Below are 6179 nucleotides of genomic sequence, written 5' to 3'. Positions count from 1 at the left end.
GCGGTGGTGGCAGCGGCTGCTCTTCTAAACTCAGGGCAAGCGGGAGGAGGACGGGGACAGGGTGGGGGCCCGAGGTGGGGGAGTCACTCCCACTCCCAGCAGCTCCGCAGCCCTGGTGCTGCCTCTGCCGCTGCTGCCTCTGCTGCCGCTTGTCTCTCTCCTCGATCGTCTCCTTGTGGCTTCCCTTATCAGCACCAGCACAGCTGTCAGCCCCTGCGTGTGTCCCTGCAAGCGAGCGAGTGAGCGAGAGAGCGAGCGCTGCTCCGCCACTCCGCCACGCCGCGCAGCCCCAGCCGCTCCGCTCAGCATGTGCTCCGGAGCCCACCCCGTGCTTAATAATTCAGGACATGTCAACAGCGTTTCACCGGCAGCATGGGCGGCAGGAGCCAGGCCAGGGGAGGGGGCAGCCCCCAGCCCGGGGCAGGGATCGCAGGACGGGGCTGCCCCCTAAACTCTTGCTACACCCTAGCCACTCTTGGGGTCCCCAGATGTCCCCACTCTCTGGCCACCCAGGGAAGAGTGCTGCACTCAGTCCTCAGCTCACTCTCTGCCACTTTTCTGGACCATGCCATAGGAGGGGTCAGCCAACTCAGTCCCCTACCTCCTGGCCTCCCTGACTTCAGCACCCAGCCACCACCTGATTCCACTACCCCATTCACAGCAGCTTCCAGAAACTCCTTGAGAGAGCCACTTGTTTGAATGAGGGAAGGGAGGGGAGGGGAGAGGAGGAAGACAAGACAGACCAGGGGACAACCATGAGTCCACCAAGATTCTCTGGCTTCCCTAGAGCTTTGCTCCCAACTTCAGCATCCACCATGCCCCTCCCTGCTCCTCTGGGAGAATGGCTGCCCTCTCCCTCACTGCGCCTCCAGCCCCAGCCTCAGTCACTCATGCGTCTGGGACAGTGCCCTGGCTGACTTTCACATCTGTGGCCACTTTGCTTCCCCAAATGTTCCCCAAATCCCCTATCACAACCAGGCTTGGGGAGAGGGGCACTGGGTAAACAAGCTGGGGAGCACTGGAGAGGTATGATGTGGGGGGCTCTCATATGTAGGGGGAGCAGGCGGTACAGGGTGAGGAATAGCCTGCCCGGTGAGAGTGTCGAAGGGAGCAGGGAGCTGTGCTGGGCTCCAGGGGGAGGGAGTACTGTCTTGGTGAAGCAGATACAAGGGGTGCCCGGCCACCTGGCAGAGTGGGGCAGGGGAGCCCCAGGGGGACTGCTGTGTTCCTGTGGAGGAGGAGCAGGCTTGGGGACAGTCGTCACAGCAGGGCTGGGAGCCTCTGTGGGCTGGCCAGGGGGGATGCATCAGTCGGTACCCCCAAGGTGGGGGTGGCAAGGATGAGCCGCTCATGCTCTGGGGGCCACGTGAGAGCGTGAGCCCTCATGGGGGAGGAAGCACTTGTCCCCTGGAGGAAAGGGGGGCTGATTAATCGGGGCGCTAATGAGCAGCAGGGAGAGGAAGCTCAGAAGGGCGGAGGGAGGCGGCTCCATCGATCCAAGCCGAGGAACCAGCAGCTGAAAAAAAAGTGAGAAGGGAATCGATCTGAGGGAAACGGCAGCTGCTGGGGATTAGAGCCCGAGGTCCACTCGCTGCCCAATGGCCACCCCACCCCCTGCGGCCACCCGGACACCTGCGGCAGGCCTGGCCCCATGGGAGAGACCCAGGGATAGCTCCCTTGCCGGCAGGGAGCCACTTTGCCCACCCTGGCTGCAAGGCCAGGTCAGGCCCTATCAGGGTCGCCCCAGCATGGAGCCTGCCCCATACCCAGTCCTGCATGCATGGCGCCCTGCCTAGGTTGTCCCTACTTTTCAGCAGAGTGGCTTCCTCAGGGGCCCCACACCTGGGCATCCCCACAGGCCTGGATGGGTCTGGGTCAGCTGACTCCCCAGGCCAGGCATATAAGACCCCTGGGCTCAGGTGCCACCTCTGGCTGGGACACAGTGTCCCAGAGGGGAGAGTGGGGTTGGCATTGGAAGCAGCTGCTGAGTTGGAGCTAAGGGTGTCCAAGTGACCACAGACAGTCCCCCTCTGTCTGCCCCATGCCTAGATAGCCCCCTCCCATGCTCTTCCCTCCCTGGTAGACTTCCAGATCTTTCCAAAGCTCTCCCCACTGTTCCTCCCCATCCTTTTCTCTCTTCCCCTTTCTCCCAATATTGATTTTTCTTTACTGGGTTTTTTTTAAAAGGTGATTTAATTGCTTTTTTAAGGTTATTTCAGTCTGGGTCTCTGCCAAGAAAGCAGGGAGCTGCCCCCCAAGCTCCCCCCAGCACCCGCTGCTGCCCTGGATTCTGTACATACCCCTGAATTCCCCTGCCATCCATTGAAATCTCGGGGTCACACTCTCCCCACAACATGGCCTTCATCATGGCTCAAATCACACCCTTTTTCCTTTCAAGGGATGGCAGGAAGCCTTCAACCTCTATAGGGAATGAAGCTGGGTGGTAACTGGGTATGGGGGAGCAGGAAGTGGGGTTTTTGTGGGGAGCCCCAGACTACTGGGATGTGGAGTGGTTAGCTGCATGCACACCGCACCATTGCCCCACACCCAGCTGTCTCCAATTGTCCCTAAGTCCCCATCATCCAGCCTCGTAGACCTCCAGGAATGTGGTTACGCTCAGTGGGCGCCCCCCACCCTTCCAGCTCATCTCTTGACCTTTCCCTCCTCTCCAGTCTCTTCCGGCCCCCTCCCAGTCCCTCTGTACCCCCTTCGCCTCTGGCCCGTCCCCTCACCCCTCCCTCTCCCCGCTTCCCTGCCTGCCTCCCTCTCTGCCCGGCTGCAGTTGGGTGATAATCTCCCTCATTTAGCCTCCCGGCTGCTTCCCCGGCTCATTGCCCAGCTGGTCCCTGGGGCCCGGCCCAGCTTCTTCCCCACCCCCACGGCAGCCCTGCGCCCAAGCTCCCCATCCCTCCCTGCTGCCCCCACCCATTCCCGGGGGACCAGCTGCCCCTTGCAGTGAAGCTTCAGGGCCAAGTGTGGTCCGCCAGGACCTGAGCTGGGTGTGGGCGAAGGGAGTGCAGGGAGGGGGTGTTGCAGGGTCAGAACACGAAGCCTCAGCCAGGGCTCCTGAACCCTCCCTCTGTCCCCATTCACCGGATTTGTTGCCAGTCCAATCTCCACCTACCTCCACCCCTCAGGGAATGAACTAGGCTTCCTGCTGCGAGAAAGAAAGTGGTAGATGAGCTGGCAGGTGGAGACTGGAGTGACTAGGCAGAGCACCGGGAATAGGGGGCAGAGGCTGAGGGGGTGATCGGGAGAGCAGGACTCCCTGGCTTAGGGGCCTGGGAGGAGGCATGGATGTTTTGGGCAAAATCCCACCAAGGGAGACCTGAAGACCTCCCAGGACCCAACCTGGGGGGCTCCAAGGAAGCCTCTTATTGGCACAGGGACCCCCAACCTGGCCCCCAGACTCCCTGCCTGGCTGGCCCTATTCATAAACTAAACGACCCCCTAGCTCCTAGACATCATTCTCCTAGGTGGTCCCCAGCCTCCCCTGCTCTCAGGGACACCCCCTGGTCACCCTCCCCAGCCCAGACACCTGGCTCTGGTGTGGATCAAGGGATGAGCCAGTGTGGGACAGACGTGGGTGGGAAGGGACAAGGATGGGGGGGCCGGGCCGGGCCGCGCCAGGCCTGGCTGGTGAGCGAGCAGCGGTGACAAACGGGCTGTGCGGGGGCCGAGGGGCGGGGGGCGGACGGCGGCTGATTTATCTGGGTTATTTATGCTGTGGACGAGGCAGGAGAAGCGGTTAATGAGAGTCCCAGCGAAGGGGGTGGGGAGGCCCGAACGTGATCTGAGGCGACTGAAGAGGGTTAGTGTCCCACTGCCAGGCCCTGCCCCCACTGTGGGCCAGTATCTTTGCACCCCCCTGCCCCATCCTCCTAGGGCGAGCCGGGCCAGCATCCTCTCCTGTGTCTCGCACCAACACCTCCATCCCCTTTCAGATGCTCCCAAGCCGAGGCAATGGGTCCCTCGGACTGAAGGGGGCCAGGTCTGGGACAGTGGGTTGGGGAGCAGGAAAGGGAGGGCAGGAAGAGGAGAGATAAAAACTCCTGGCTGGCCAGAAACTAACAGTCTATGCAGCCCGCAGGGAGGGTTGGGATGGAAGAGGCATGGTGGGAGTGGGTAGGCAGCCCCCAGGCTTGCAGCTGAGGCTGGAGAGAGGAGAGGGCAAAGGGCATTGGGGTGCAGATCTGGGGTCAGCCAAGAGCCACAATGGGGGCCTGAGTGGCAGAAACAGACTGGCCAGGAAGAGGGGGCTGGCCAGAGAGCAGAGAGAGCTGGGGAAGGAGGGGGAGATCCGGAGAAGGAGGGGGAGAGGGCTTTGCAGCAGCGAAAGCTGCTGGGAGCAGATAAGGCTGCACAGCAGCGGGAGGGATTAAAGCTCTGAGGGGCATGGGGGGGCGGTGTGGGAGGGGGTGGGGGGCAGGGGGGGAGGGTTGAGGGCAAGACACCAGGGCCAAGGAGATGAATGGGAAAAGTGAAGGCTGCAAAGGGGGCAGGATTTAATCAGGGGCGAAGAGGTGGTCATCGACTGGGAAAGGAGGAACTCCTGATCGTCTGTTCTGGGGAGGGGGCCTTTCTGCCATTGATGGGGCCCCCATACTCTACGCGTGTCAGGGGCAGCAGAGCTAAGTGGAGAGGGGTGCCTGCTGAGGGTAGGGTCCCGGCGGATTATGGGGGGAAGTGGCAGGAGCCAGCCCTGGGAGCTGCTGAGCTGATGGCTGGAGACACTGAGGGCACAGAGCGCCTCCTTGAGGCAGCCAATGGAACACAAGAGAGCCACAGGGAATAGGGCACGGAGACCCCACTGAGCCCAGGCTGCGGGAAGGACCAGAGTTTTGGAGGAGGCTTCTTTGTGGGGAGGGTGTGGGCTTGGAGGGGGCAGGTGGCTTCCCAGGGTTCATGCCTCAGACCCAGACACCCGTCACCACCCCCTGCCCTCCCGCTCTCTGAGCCGCCCCCAGCTCCCTCCAGATCAGAGCCCAGGGCAGCTCCAAGGTGGCCGCGGTGACAGAGGGGAGCCCCGGGGGAAGGAAGGGGAAGAGGAGGGGCTGGGGGACGGGATCGGGGGTGGCAGGCGGGGCTGGGTAATTGCGTGTTTGCCAGTTCTCCCGTCTCTGCACACGAGGGAGCGTGTGTTGGTGGGTGTAGCTTCGCCTCAAGGAGTGTCTGTTGGCAGAGGTGTCAGTGTGTCTGTCTCAGGGGTCTGGGCTCTCCTTGGCCCACGCCCACCCCCTTTGTGTTTTGGGGAGCGAGGCTCTGGGCACACCCAGCTGTGCTCCGTGCTGAAGCGGCACATGTGGCGGGGCCCAGCTGTGCCTGCTTCCCGGAGAGGAGGAGGGGGCTGCAATCTGCTCCCCCATAATGGCTGCTAAGTGCTGGGGGAGGGGATGAGATGGTGGTGGGACTGGGCCCCGCACCCCCCAGCCTGGCCAAAGGGACAGGAGGGAGATGAGTGCCCTGCCCTGCCTGCCCCACCCCAGCCAGGCCCAGCCAGCCTCCCCAGTCTGTGTTCTTGGCTCAGCCTCTCCCCTCTGCTGGCTCCTGAAGCCCATCCAAATTTCTCTCCACTCAGTCCCTGTCCCCAGCTCTCCTCCCCTGTCGCCCCATCCAGCTTGGTGCCAGGGACCCACCCCCCTCCCCGGCCCCCAGCTTGCTCCCCCTCGCTGATTTTACAGAATGATCTTTTTATGGAAACCGAAAAAAGCGCTAATGGCAGGAGCACACCCCTCCCCCGCATCCCTCCCCCCCTTGTTCACCCCCTACTTCCCACCCATTCCCTCCTGTTTCTCCCTCCTCAATCCCTCCCTGGGGCTGGCACCCTCCTACCCCAACAGGGCCAATGAAGGCTGGGTGCAGGGTCCCAGAGGTGGTGGAAGAGGGCTCCCCTCCAGAGGCAGGGTGCTCCCACACCTTAGGCCCCTCCCTGCACAGAAGAGGGCTGGAGAAAAGGGAGGGCATTACAACTTCTGTCCTTAGACCCCCCCCCAACAGTGGCTCCCTCAGCCAACAGTGGCATGTGACAAAGATTCAGCTTCACTACCTGCCTCCCCTTCAAACACTGACCCTGTTCCCTTCCATGCCTCTCCCCACCATGTCCCCACCCCCACTGGGTCTAGGAGGGGGATCCCGGGGGCCAGGGCCTGACACAGACTTATTGGATTTCACGGTGTTTT

This window comes from Microcebus murinus, chromosome 8, assembly GCF_040939455.1.
Source record: "Microcebus murinus isolate Inina chromosome 8, M.murinus_Inina_mat1.0, whole genome shotgun sequence".
NCBI classification, from domain to species: Eukaryota; Metazoa; Chordata; class Mammalia; order Primates; family Cheirogaleidae; genus Microcebus; species Microcebus murinus.
Note: the sequence above shows the minus strand (reverse complement) of the source record.